Below are 13,069 nucleotides of genomic sequence, written 5' to 3' on the forward strand. Positions count from 1 at the left end.
CTCCCTTGGCCGCTCATAACCGCGAGCACGGCTGATATATCAGTTTCATAACACTCTGCAGAGGTTGTGCACTTTACCCACAAGCCGTGATTCCCTCTTGCCTCGGGCCGATCAAACCCTTAAACACTACCAAGGTGAATAGGCAGGGTTTCACTACGTAGCCTTTACAAAGATTCCCCGGGGCTGTAGCCACCCGTTAGGTTTCCTAAATGCACCGCACTCCTCCCCAAGGGGCGAACCCAAACTTGGCAGAGCGAGCCGCATACACCGAGCCCCATTGACGGCACGACGGCTAAGTGAACTACATCCCGGATCCTCTAATTATTCAGCTAAGGGCACCCCATTCCACCCTCATGGTTGCACTGTTTTCCCGGGCGGTCATCCATAGAACAGGTCCTTACGGAGAGGCACTCGAGAAACCGCTCGAGTCCCCTTAAATGCCACAAGTATAATCATAAAGAAGAACGGGAAAACAGCGTATCATAGATAATCTCATCATGTTCATTGATTAGAGTTGAGCAATAGCATCAGACTAAGTAGTAATAATCCGACCCAAATAGGTAAACAAGGACACGGATAACAAAAGCTAGTCAATCCTTAGGTATAAATGTGTAATCACTGTTCTACCTAAGGATTACACATTATTTAAGTAGGCTATTACACATTTATACCTAAGGATTGACTAGCTTTTGTTATCCGTGTCCTTGTTTACCTATTTGGGTCGGATTATTACTACTTAGTCTGATGCTATTGCTCAACTCTAATCAATGAACATGATGAGATTATCTATGATACGCTGTTTTCCCGTTCTTCTTTATGATTATACTTGTGGCATTTAAGGGGACTCGAGCGGTTTCTCGAGTGCCTCTCCGTAAGGACCTGTTCTATGGATGACCGCCCGGGAAAACAGTGCAACCATGAGGGTGGAATGGGGTGCCCTTAGCTGAATAATTAGAGGATCCGGGATGTAGTTCACTTAGCCGTCGTGCCGTCAATGGGGCTCGGTGTATGCGGCTCGCTCTGCCAAGTTTGGGTTCGCCCCTTGGGGAGGAGTGCGGTGCATTTAGGAAACCTAACGGGTGGCTACAGCCCCGGGGAATCTTTGTAAAGGCTACGTAGTGAAACCCTGCCTATTCACCTTGGTAGTGTTTAAGGGTTTGATCGGCCCGAGGCAAGAGGGAATCACGGCTTGTGGGTAAAGTGCACAACCTCTGCAGAGTGTTATGAAACTGATATATCAGCCGTGCTCGCGGTTATGAGCGGCCAAGGGAGCTCTAGAGATTAGTGATACTTGATCAGAGATATTTTGGTACCGGTGGCAATGAGATTGATGGTTCTGGTTATGATTATGGTATTGGTAAGTGGTATTCTTTCCGTTTGGAAAGGATACATTGGGTTAATAACTTGGGTTAATGTTAAAACCTGGCTTTCTACTAGTAAGTAATAACCTGACCAACTAAAAGCAACTGCTTGACTTATCCCCACATAAAGCTAGTCCACTACAGCCAAACAGGATACTTGCTGAGTATGTTGATGTGTACTCACCCTTGCTCTACACACCAAACCCCCCCCCCCCCCCCAGGTTGTCAGCATTGCAACCACTGCTCAGGAGAAGATGAAGCTGTGGAAGGAGACTTCCAGGAGTTCCAAGACTACGACGAGTTCTAGGTGTGGGTTAGCGGCAACCCCCAGTCGGCTGCCTGTGAAGGCCGTGTTATCTACGTTTCGTTTTCGCACTTTGATTTATTGTAAGAACTATATGGACGTCTCAGACGTATGATGTAATCGACTATTATTTCCCCTTTTAATACTATTTGAGCACTGTGTGATGATGTCCATGTTATGTAACTGCTGTGTACGTGAATAACTGATCCTGGCACGTACATGGTTCGCATTCGGTTTACCTTCTAAAAACCGGGTGTGACATAAGTGGTATCAAAGCCGTGCTGACTGTAGGACCGCTAACTTAGAGTAGGATGGTCGTTTTAAGGACTATAGACCTCTGTCCCTGCCTTGACTTTGATATCCCTTCAAAAGTTGGTCCTACTGACCAAACCTATGTTCTACTACATATTATACCTTGCTGAAAATTATGTTTTATTCTGATCCTTCATTTATTTATGATTCATTACTTGCTGGTCATATTAATTCTATTCTTACCCTTTTGCTTGCGATGTCTTTTGTAGATGGCTCGACTTAGACACACTGCACGAAAGTCCGTCATCCCCTTCTTACCCTCCCGCCTTGCTACGCGTCCGCTTCGCCGTCCCGTGGCCGGACAGTCCAGCCACTTGGAGAGACTGCACCACCGCCTGCATGAGGAGCAGGAACGTCGACGACAGGAGCAGCAGAGCTCTTCCTTCTCGCTCCACCAGGAGATAGAGTCTGTGAGGAGCTGCTCTCCTGTGCTTCCCCTGGAGGCGCCCCCTGCACCACCACTGGGCGTCCCAGCTTCTGGAGTAGCTGCTGGAGGAGACCCAGACGACGGAGATGGCGACGACAGCTCGAGCCACGACACCGACTTCTCTGCTAACCTTGAGCCGGAAGGATGGGTTGCTCGACCCATCACTCGCGACGCTGCTCGCGGGTGTCACTTCCACGATGCGCTCGACACCCTGCTACGTCGGGCATTTGACCGGCATACTTGGTCCGTCGAGTATCGCTGTGTGGTCTACCAGCATAGTCGCGGGGTCTACCCGGATCGCTGGGAGGCAACTTGCTTGGTGCGCTGCCCGGAGAACAGTCTCCAGGGTGCAGAGGCCTGTTCAGAGCACTATTCTATCTCTGAACGGGACTCAGCTGAGGCAGCCATGCAAGATGCTGCACGGCGTGCGCTTTCGCACTACTGCTCGGTTTTCGGTGGGGCAGCTGACGGCCTTGACCTGAAGTATTACCCCCGCCGTTCATCTGGCAGCACAGGAGGCGTGATTGTCTCACCTGTCGGTGAGGGCAATCCTAGGTTGAGCAGCACAGTCAACCTAGCCGCCGTGCTAAACACGGAGCTGGACCATGCATTAGACGAGCTGAGTAGGGCTCGTGCTGAGATCGCCCTGCTGCGGGCTGAGCGCGCGGAACGTCGTCACCTGGACGGTGGTTCCCCCGCTCCCGTCGGGACTCAGCACCCGTACCGCTCACCTCAGCGTGGACACCAGTCTTATGGCAATCCCGACTGCAAGACCAAGATCAATCTAGAACCATAGATCATTAGAGTTGAATCTTGTAATTAATACGAAATAAATATATACATGGAAGCTTCAGTCTTAGCGTTAGTCTCGGTCTTAGTTAGTTTTAGTTAGACAGGGTAGTTTGCTATATCCTGTGCATTTATGTTTGTCATGATGAACTATGTTTGGTTTGGATCTTTGTAATGATTGTCACCAGAGTGTGGGTATCCCCTGCATTTTGGTTTACATATTATGTCAATAAAGTTAGTTATATAGTTGGGAAAACCTTTATTCTACTTTCCTCTTTATCTGAGAAGCTGTGTGGTCTGTGTTGGAGATCAGTGAAGATGCTCATCTGTTCAGTGCTGTTGGAGAATTCTATACTCTTTTCTTATGCTGCAAGATTTGCCAGATCAGTTCTGATGTGTGGTTGCGTTCTGCAGATGTCAGAGAACAGGCGCAGAGGAGGAAGGCGTGCTCAGCAGGAGCAAGCCGGTCAGCAAGATGAGGCGCCCCAGCAGCAGCAGCTGCCGCCCCCGCCCCCGATGTCGATTGAGCAGATGTTTCTGATGCAGACTCAGGCAGTTCAAGCCATCGGTCAGACTCTGGCCGCCATTCAGCAGCGTCAGCAGTATCAGCAGTTCCAAAGGCAGTATCCTCAGCATCAGTACCAGAATCGTCAGAGCAATCAGTCAGGAGGAGGTCAGTTTCAGAGGCAGAATCAGCAGACACCTCGTCTTCCTGCCCCAGCAAATCAGCAGAACAGTCAGGCAGCACCAGCTCAGGTTGGAAACAGGGCATGTTTCCACTGTGGAGAGCAAGGCCATTGGGTGATGCAATGTCCGAAGAAGGCAGCCCAGCAGCAGTCAGGCCCCAATGCCCCAGCAAAGCAGAATGTGCCTCAGCCTGGAGCAGGCAACCGTCCTCAACAGCGCTATAATCATGGAAGATTGAACCACTTGGAGGCTGAAGCAGTTCAGGAGACCCCCGGCATGACAGTAGGTATGTTCCCAGTCGATTCCCATATTGCAGAAGTGTTATTTGATACTGGAGCAACACATTCTTTCATTACTGCATCATGGGTAGAAGCACATAATCTTCCAATTACTACCATGTCAACCCCTATTCAAATTGACTCAGCGGGTGGTAGAATTCGAGCTGATAGCATTTGTTTAAATGTAAGTGTGGAAATAAGGGGGATAGCGTTTCCCGCCAACCTTATAGTAATGGGTACTCAGGGAATAGATGTCATCCTAGGGATGAATTGGTTAGATAAGTATCAGGCAGTTATCAGTTGTGATAAAAGGACAATCAAGTTGGTGTCCCCACTAGGAGAGGAAGTGGTGACCGAGTTAGTCCCGCCTGAGCCAAAGAAAGGAAGTTGTTATCAGATGGCTGTCGATAGCAGTGAAGCAGACCCAATTGAGAGTATCAAGGTTGTGTCTGAATTCCCAGATGTGTTTCCAAAGGATTTACCGGATATGCCACCAGAGCGGAAAGTTGAATTTGCTATAGAGCTTCTTCCTGGAACCGCCCCCATCTCTAAGAGAGCTTACAGAATATCTGGACCAGAGTTGGTTGAGCTTAAGAAGCAGATTGATGAGCTGTCAGAGAAAGGTTACATCCGGCCAAGCACCTCGCCTTGGGCCGCCCCTGTCTTGTTTGTGGAGAAGAAAGATGGCACCAAGAGGATGTGTATCGATTATCGAGCTTTGAATGAAGTCACGATCAAGAACAAGTATCCTTTGCCCAGAATAGAAGATCTGTTCGACCAGTTGAGAGAAGCAAGTGTCCTTTGACCTATCTCTGTCCTATTCATTATTTAATTCACCTCCCGCATTACACATTTATACCTAAGGATTGACTAGCTTTTGTTATCCATGTCCTTGTTTACCTATTTGGGTCGGATTATTACTACTTAGTCTGATGCTATTGCTCAACTCTAATCAATGAACATGATGTGATTATCTATGATACGCTGTTTTCCCGTTCTTCTTTATGATTATACTTGTGGCATTTAAGGGGACTCGAGCGGTTTCTCGAGTGCCTCTCCGTAAGGACCTGTTCTATGGATGACCGCCCGGGAAAACAGTGCAACCATGAGGGTGGAATGGGGTGCCCTTAGCTGAATAATTAGAGGATCCGGGATGTAGTTCACTTAGCCGTCGTGCCGTCAATGGGGCTCGGTGTATGCGGCTCGCTCTGCCAAGTTTGGGTTCGCCCCTTGGGGAGGAGTGCGGTGCATTTAGGAAACCTAACGGGTGGCTACAGCCCCGGGGAATCTTTGTAAAGGCTACGTAGTGAAACCCTGCCTATTCACCTTGGTAGTGTTTAAGGGTTTGATCGGCCCGAGGCAAGAGGGAATCACGGCTTGTGGGTAAAGTGCACAACCTCTGCAGAGTGTTATGAAACTGATATATCAGCCGTGCTCACGGTTATGAGCGGCCAAGGGAGCTCCAGAGATTAGTGATACTTGATCAGAGATATTTTGGTACAGGTGGCAATGAGATTGATGGTTCTGGTTATGATTATGGTATTGGTAAGTGGTATTCTTTCCGTTTGGAAAGGATACATTGGGTTAATAACTTGGGTTAATGTTAAAACCTGGCTTTCTACTAGTAAGTAATAACCTGACCAACTAAAAGCAACTGCTTGACTTATCCCCACATAAAGCTAGTCCACTATAGCCAAACAGGATACTTGCTGAGTATGTTGATGTGTACTCACCCTTGCTCTACACACCAAACCCCCCCCAGGTTGTCAGCATTGCAACCACTGCTCAGGAGAAGATGAAGCTGTGGAAGGAGACTTCCAGGAGTTCCAAGACTACGACGAGTTCTAGGTGTGGGTTAGCGGCAACCCCCAGTCGGCTGCCTGTGAAGGCCGTGTTATCTACGTTTCGTTTTCGCACTTTGATTTATTGTAAGAACTATATGGACGTCTCAGACGTATGATGTAATCGACTATTATTTCCCCTTTTAATACTATTTGAGCACTGTGTGATGATGTCCATGTTATGTAACTGCTGTGTACGTGAATAACTGATCCTGGCACGTACATGGTTCGCATTCGGTTTACCTTCTAAAAACCGGGTGTGACATTTGTTGTGGTAGCAAGGAGATAATCTTCCTCACAATGTCCGCATCACCTAGCTTATTAATGCCAATCGAATTGAGCTCATTGATAATTAGATTCAAACGAGAATACATGTCTCTAACAAGCTCATCATCTTTCATAGCAAAAGAATTATACTCATTTAAGACAAGGCAATGTTTTTGCTCACGGACATTGGATGTGCCATCATGGAGCTCATGCAATTTTAGCCAAATCTCATTAGCAGTTTTTAAGGTAAATACTTGATTAAAAATATCCATGCTAAGAGATTCATACAAGCAATTTTTGGCTCTAGCATTTAAATGAATTTCTTTTTCCTCACTCGTGGTGGGTTTCTCGGGATTCTTGAGGGGTTTCATCCCGTCACGAGTGACTCTCCAAACACCTAGATCAACAGCCTCTAGGTAACAAGCCATTCTAGCACTATAATATGGGAAGTTAGTGCCGTCGAAGTGTGGTGGCCTATTGGTATCCATCCCTTCCTCCAAAAAGTGTCGGCTCTTTTAGCGGTGAAGCTAAAGCGTTTCAAATGAGCCAAACCGGCCTCTGATACCACTTGTAGGAAACGGGTGACGCCTAAGAGGGGGGGGGGGTGAATTAGGACTTCTAAAACTTTCGCTACACTAGGCCACAATTAAATCCCTAGAGCAAAACCTATGCAAATAGTCAAACTAGAATGTGCAAACTAGGTTTTGTCTAAGTGTTGCTATCTCTACCGCAAAGGCTAAGTTTCAATCTACACTAGATATGTATGAATACAAGATTGAAACTTAAATGCTTAATATAAATGCGGAAACTTAAAGAGCAAAGTAGAGAAGCAAACTCTCGTGGATGACGTCGGTATTTTTACCGAGGTATCCGGAACCGTGCAAGGTCCCGACTAATCCTCGTTGGTGCCCCTACGCGAAGGGAAGCCCACGCGAGGGCCAAGCACCTCGGTCGAGTAACTCCGTAGAGAGCCGCGGGCCTTCTCCACACGCAAGTGGTGCTCCGCTTCCGGCTCCTCTCGGACGCTCCCCGCCGTCTCCACTATCGAGCTTCCGGCCGAAACGCCGCGGGCCTCGTTCCCTCCGGTACACAGTGGCGGTCGTGACACAAACGCGGTTGTCACGGTCTCGCAAGACTCTCGCCCCACTCGGTACAGTTACAATGGCTCACGCAAGAGCCGAGGGGTTGTGAGGTTTATCTAAACTCACTCAACAATCTAGGGTTCACCTAGAGCAAGCGCTAAAGCGGTCTAACTAACCTAAGCACTTCGCAAAGCACCTATGCTAATCAACGAGTGATTCTATTAAGCACTTGGGTGTTTGAGCACTTAGAAATGTCTACAATATGCCTTGGTATGTTGCTTGGGCTCCCACACCTCCAAATGGCCGGTTGGGTGAAGTATATATAGGCCCCAACTCAAATATAGCCGTTGGAAGGAGTTCTGCAGCTTTCTGCGGCGCACCGGACAGGTGCACCGGACTGTCCGGTGGTGCACCGGACATCCCACGTGTACTAGCCATTAAAAGTAGCCGTTTGAGCTTCCGAAGATGGCGCACCGGACGGTCCGGTGTGCACCGGACAGCCCATGTCCGCTTGTCGTATTTTGGCCGTAACTTTTAGCTCCGAACTCCGATTTCGATGATCTTGTACTTTTTGGAAAGCTTATGAAATTCTCTACATCCCAGAGTTGAAGCCATACCAGTTTGAGCAAATTTGGCACACCGGACAGTCCGGTGTGCACCGGACATCCCATATGCTGCTCTTGTTTTTTTTCAGCAATTCCGACTTCGTATTGTGGCCATAACTTTTAGCTCCGAACTCCGATTTTGATGATCTTAGACTTTTTGGAAAGCTTATAAAATTATCTACATCTCAGAGTTGAATCCATGTCAGTTTGAGTAGATTTGATTTTGTGAAACACTTCCAATTCAGTCAGCCCTTCCTCTCAACTTTGTCAAGTTCACTTTTGTTTTGCATCTTTGTATCTCACTTCTACTTCTTGATGTGTTGGACTCTTAGCATATATAAATTGTCTTCAATATGACTTTGTAATGTCTTATATGGGTATTATAATGTCTTCTTTGAGGTGTTGCATCCTCAGAGCCTCAGTCCAATCCATTTTGCATCCTGTGGACTACAACACACAAACACTTGGAAAATACATTAGATCACAGGTTGTGTTAATCATCAAACACCAAAATCTATTAAGCCAAATGGCCCGGGGTCCATTTTCCTTACAAACAAGGTGCATCTTCTTTTCGGAAGCCTATCTCGAAAGAACCTCCAAGTTAAGTGTGCTTGACTTGGAGCAATTTGGGATGGGTGACCGACCGGGAAGTTTTCTCGGGTGCGCATGAGTGAGGACAAAGTGCGCACAAAAGACTCTTGTTGGTCTGTGGGGACAATATATGATCCTAGTGAGCTACCAGGAGTAAGTATCGTCAGGCCAGGGATTGGACAGGGTGTTACATAAGATGATTGGCACTTATTAGGGCCTTAATCCACAAGTGTGGTGACATTTGCCCAAACTAAACCACATGTGGTAATAGGTTTAAGAGCAGGTGTTGGGTTAAGCTATATAGCTAACACCTGAGGTGTTACAGTCTAGCCCCATTAAGAGAATCTTGTCCTCAATATTGGAGTAAGTAGGGGTATGGGTTACGTACCAACACTGCTTAGGTAGAAACTCGGGGTAGTTCTTAATCAAATAATCCTCGGTTTCCCATGTAGCTTCTTCTTCAGTATGATTACTCCATTTAACTTTATACATTTTAATTGCCTTCTTGCAAGTGAATCTCTCCTTGTGATCCAAGATTTTGATAGGGTGCTCTTTGTATGATAGGTCTAACTTCTGTCGGTACTCGAACACATTTCTTCAGTTGGGATTCGTAGAAAACATCATGTATCGTAGACATCTTAGGTGGAAGCTTTAGTTTATACGTTACTGATCCACACGCTTCTATGATCTCATATGGTTCGATATAGCGAGGGACTAACTTGTATTTAATTCCAAATCTTTGCATACCTTTAGTGGGTGAGACCTTGAGATACACATGATCTCCTACTTCAAACTATAGAGGCTTTCTTCTTTTGTCATGATAGCTCTTTTGTCTGGCTTGAGCAGCTTCTAAGTTCTTCTTAATGACTCTAACTTTTTCTTCAGCTTTAATCACTAAGTTAGTTCCAAATATCTCTCTTTCCCCTGCTTGCGACCAACTCAGAGGGGTTCTACATCTCCTGTCATACAAGGCTTCAAAATGCACCATTTTCAAGCTAGCTTGGTAGATTTTGTTGTAGAACTCCACCAGGGAAAGTGTCACACCTGATTTTAAGGACAAAACCGAATGCATAGCATATGTGTGCCAGGATCTATTTTCACACATATGTTGACGTCACAAGTGTAATATATCAAAGGAACAATGCATGAAAGCGTAAATAAAGATTATATTAACATATTACACTTTGAACAGACATAATGTATTAACCTTTATTCATCAAAGTACAACGAAATATAAGCATCCTTCCATAGGAAGATGACCGGTGGAAATCACTAGACTAGCATCCATCAAGTTCACCATCATAATCTTCATCTGCAAACTTCTGATCAAAATTAAGCAAGGGGTGAGCTCACTTATGGTGGGGGCTCAGCAAGTGGGTGAAAATACAAGGTTAACAAGGTAAGGCTAAAGTTTAATGCAGTTAACATTTTAGTTGGTCAATATTTTATTATCAACACTTGATACTATGTATAAGTATATACCAAACCCAATTAAGCATAAGAAATATAATCAATAGCATAAATAATAATCATCATAGGCTCAAACTACTTGAGCAAAATATCGTCAACATGAAACTCAACCACTTCAGCGCAATAGAACATGATTTATTTCCATCTTCAAGTTTAATTATCATGTGAGGGTCCAAGCTGCTCTTAACCGTGAGCACGACTGATATATCAGTTTTACACTCTGCAGAGGTGGCACAACTTTACCCATGAGTCGTGATTCCCTTCTTTCCCGGGTTTGCATGTCCCGTATTCACTTCTGAAGTGAGGTGAGTGGATAGGGTCTCACTACGAGGCTTTTCCCTAGAGTCCTCAATATGCAGATGTTGGAAATGGTCACTTCATAGAGTCATCTGACGTAACCTAAACTTATATTCCAGTCTATAGGGTAAAGCTTGGAAACTATGCTCGTATCCAATCTACCTGAGCCAGAATATAAGAGCATGGCAGATACCCCGTTCCAATCGACCAAGACCAGCACCCAACATAAGACTTCCCTAATTATTTAGCCAAGGGCATCCCATACCACCCTCATGGTTGCACTGTTTTCCTGGATGGTACTCTATGTTCCAATTAACTCATATGATCTTATTTAATCGACAAGGCATCCACAATAGCAATGATAACAATAACATGATCTTTGGAAATCCCCTAAGTGTAAATAAAGTTAGGTGGTAGGGTGGCATACCATGCAAAGCAGTACTGGTTAGGGATAATGAAAATAAACGCACCTAGAATGCCTCTCTGTCGGCCAATTCCCCTAGTTGTGCTAGAAATTAGCCTATGCGTTCGTGTGTGTGCTCCTCCCCTAGTCACCCAAAATTTTTGTAAATTCGGGTATCTTTGTCCCCAGTGGGTATGGGTTGTAGTCAAATCGGCTATCATATGGCCTCTGGTTAGACTGCCTCCCATGGGACAAGGTAACTCCGAGTTTGTCTCGGAATGCCCTAGCTATCTCCTCTCTTACTATATCAATGGCGGCCGGTGGTAATGCACCGGCCCTTTGGTCCAATGGTGGGGGCGCTTATGATTCAATGTGTCGTTCCCTAGCCCATGGGTTTGAGTTTTTTTGGGCATTAATGCTCACCCTAGGTGCCATATATTGAATGTTAGACTTTTCCGGCCTATTGGAGGCCGAAAAAGACTCATATCCATATGTTGCTGGAATCATACCACTCACGATTATGAGGTAGGTTATGCTCGAGTGAGTAGGAGTTTTGATGATAATAACTTGCATCTTATCCTACATACACTGTCTCAGACAGTTCACGTTTGGAGCCAGATAGTTTGAGCATGTTAAACGTCCCTGGCGCGGGTTCCGGTGGTTTGTCGCGGGGGACGTGACCGACCACTGCTGAGTCGGTCTGTTCGGCCGTGCACGTGGGGCACGGGTTGCTCCCACACGAGTGGTGGATGATGTGGCTGTCAGGTGTAGGAGTTCATCGGCATCCCATAAAGTGGTCGAGATTGGGCATGCCTATTTGCAGTCGATGGATCTTGTTTGTTTTCTTTAGTCTTAACATCGTGCGACGGAAAATTGGTAACGACAGATTTATCAAACACACATGCTAACCTCTTGTAATCCTGTTGCATACCCCATAAGATTTGTTGCATTTGTTCCCATTGTTCATCTACGTAAGATCGAAGAGCTTGAACGTCGTTTGTGTTACTTACATTGGGGGCAACCGCAGTAGGTCGGAGAGACGCTAGGTAAGTCTCCGGTCGGACGACTTTCTAGTGCCTATCCACCTTGAAATTGGCCAGGTACTTTGCCTTGGCCTCCTTGATTAGCTGCTCCTTATGTTCCTCAAATTCCTGTTGATCTTTAGTTAAGAGTCTCCATAGTCGGCTCGATGATATTGCTGGGGGAAACAACGGAGTTGTCCTTAGAACTGGCCATATGGGGGCCGATTTATGACAACTCACACCTAATTATGTTCCCCTAGCGGAGTTGCCAAAAAGTGTGTTGGCGCCGATCTAGACGCCAACCACTGAGAGGTGTACTAGCGGTGGTGGTCTCTGTGCCAGCGCGGACGGTCTGCGACCTAGAGCTGAATGGTGCGCAACCCTACGGCATGAGCGGGTTTTCCCTGCGTCGAGCCGAGGGTACGTGCTTGGTGGCCGAACGGTCCGTGCGTGCTTAGGGGTGGCGGTGTTCGCTAGCATCACCTGAATCTAACCCCTCTAGGAGGAACCTCGTTAGGGAGGAGAGTTCCTAGGGTTTGTCTTGAGGTCGACATGCCACCCAAGACGTCTCTGGACTACGTAGAGTCGAAGAGAGGTGAAGATAGAGACGAAGAAAGCTACGTTACTGCTACTCGTAGCGCAAAAGTTAAAGTAATAGAAGATAGATTGTTTGGTTCGGTTGTTGGTGCCCGCAATCGACTGTATTCCTTTATATATATATATATATATATATATATATATATATATATATATATATATATATATATATATATATATATATATATATATATATATATATACCCAAGACTCCCTGTCCGACCAGAGCACCTAACACCCCGAGCACGCCTCCCCATAAGAGCACGCCCTCGGCCCTCCTGTACGCGCGCCTCCCTGCCCCCCGCCGCGCGCCTCCCTGTCCCCACGCCACCCTCTCCCTCGCCGCCGCCGAGTGCCTCCCTATCCCCGCGCCGTCGCGCGCCTCTCTGTCAGCGCGCCTCTCTGTCCCCCGCCGCCGCGCCTCCCTGACCCGCCGACTCCTCCTTCCTCCGATCCTCTAACCCTAGATCCATGGCCCCACCGTCGTTGCCGCACCTTGAATCGCCTCGATGCTCCTCCCCTAAATCCTTGGAGATTGTTGTGGCTGGAGGGGCCGATCCTCTAGCATTTTTTGGTCTGATTGTAAAAAAATCTGTTAAACAAAAATGATTCCAACTGCTGGTGTGGTGTGATTGCAACCCCACATTAGGTGTGATTGCAACTGCTGTATAATTCTACCCAAATATCTGTTAAAAAAATGTAAACAAAATGATTGCAACTGCTGGTGTGTTGTAAT

The sequence above is a fragment of the Zea mays genome, chromosome 5 (assembly GCF_902167145.1).
Source record: "Zea mays cultivar B73 chromosome 5, Zm-B73-REFERENCE-NAM-5.0, whole genome shotgun sequence".
Taxonomy (NCBI): domain Eukaryota; kingdom Viridiplantae; phylum Streptophyta; class Magnoliopsida; order Poales; family Poaceae; genus Zea; species Zea mays.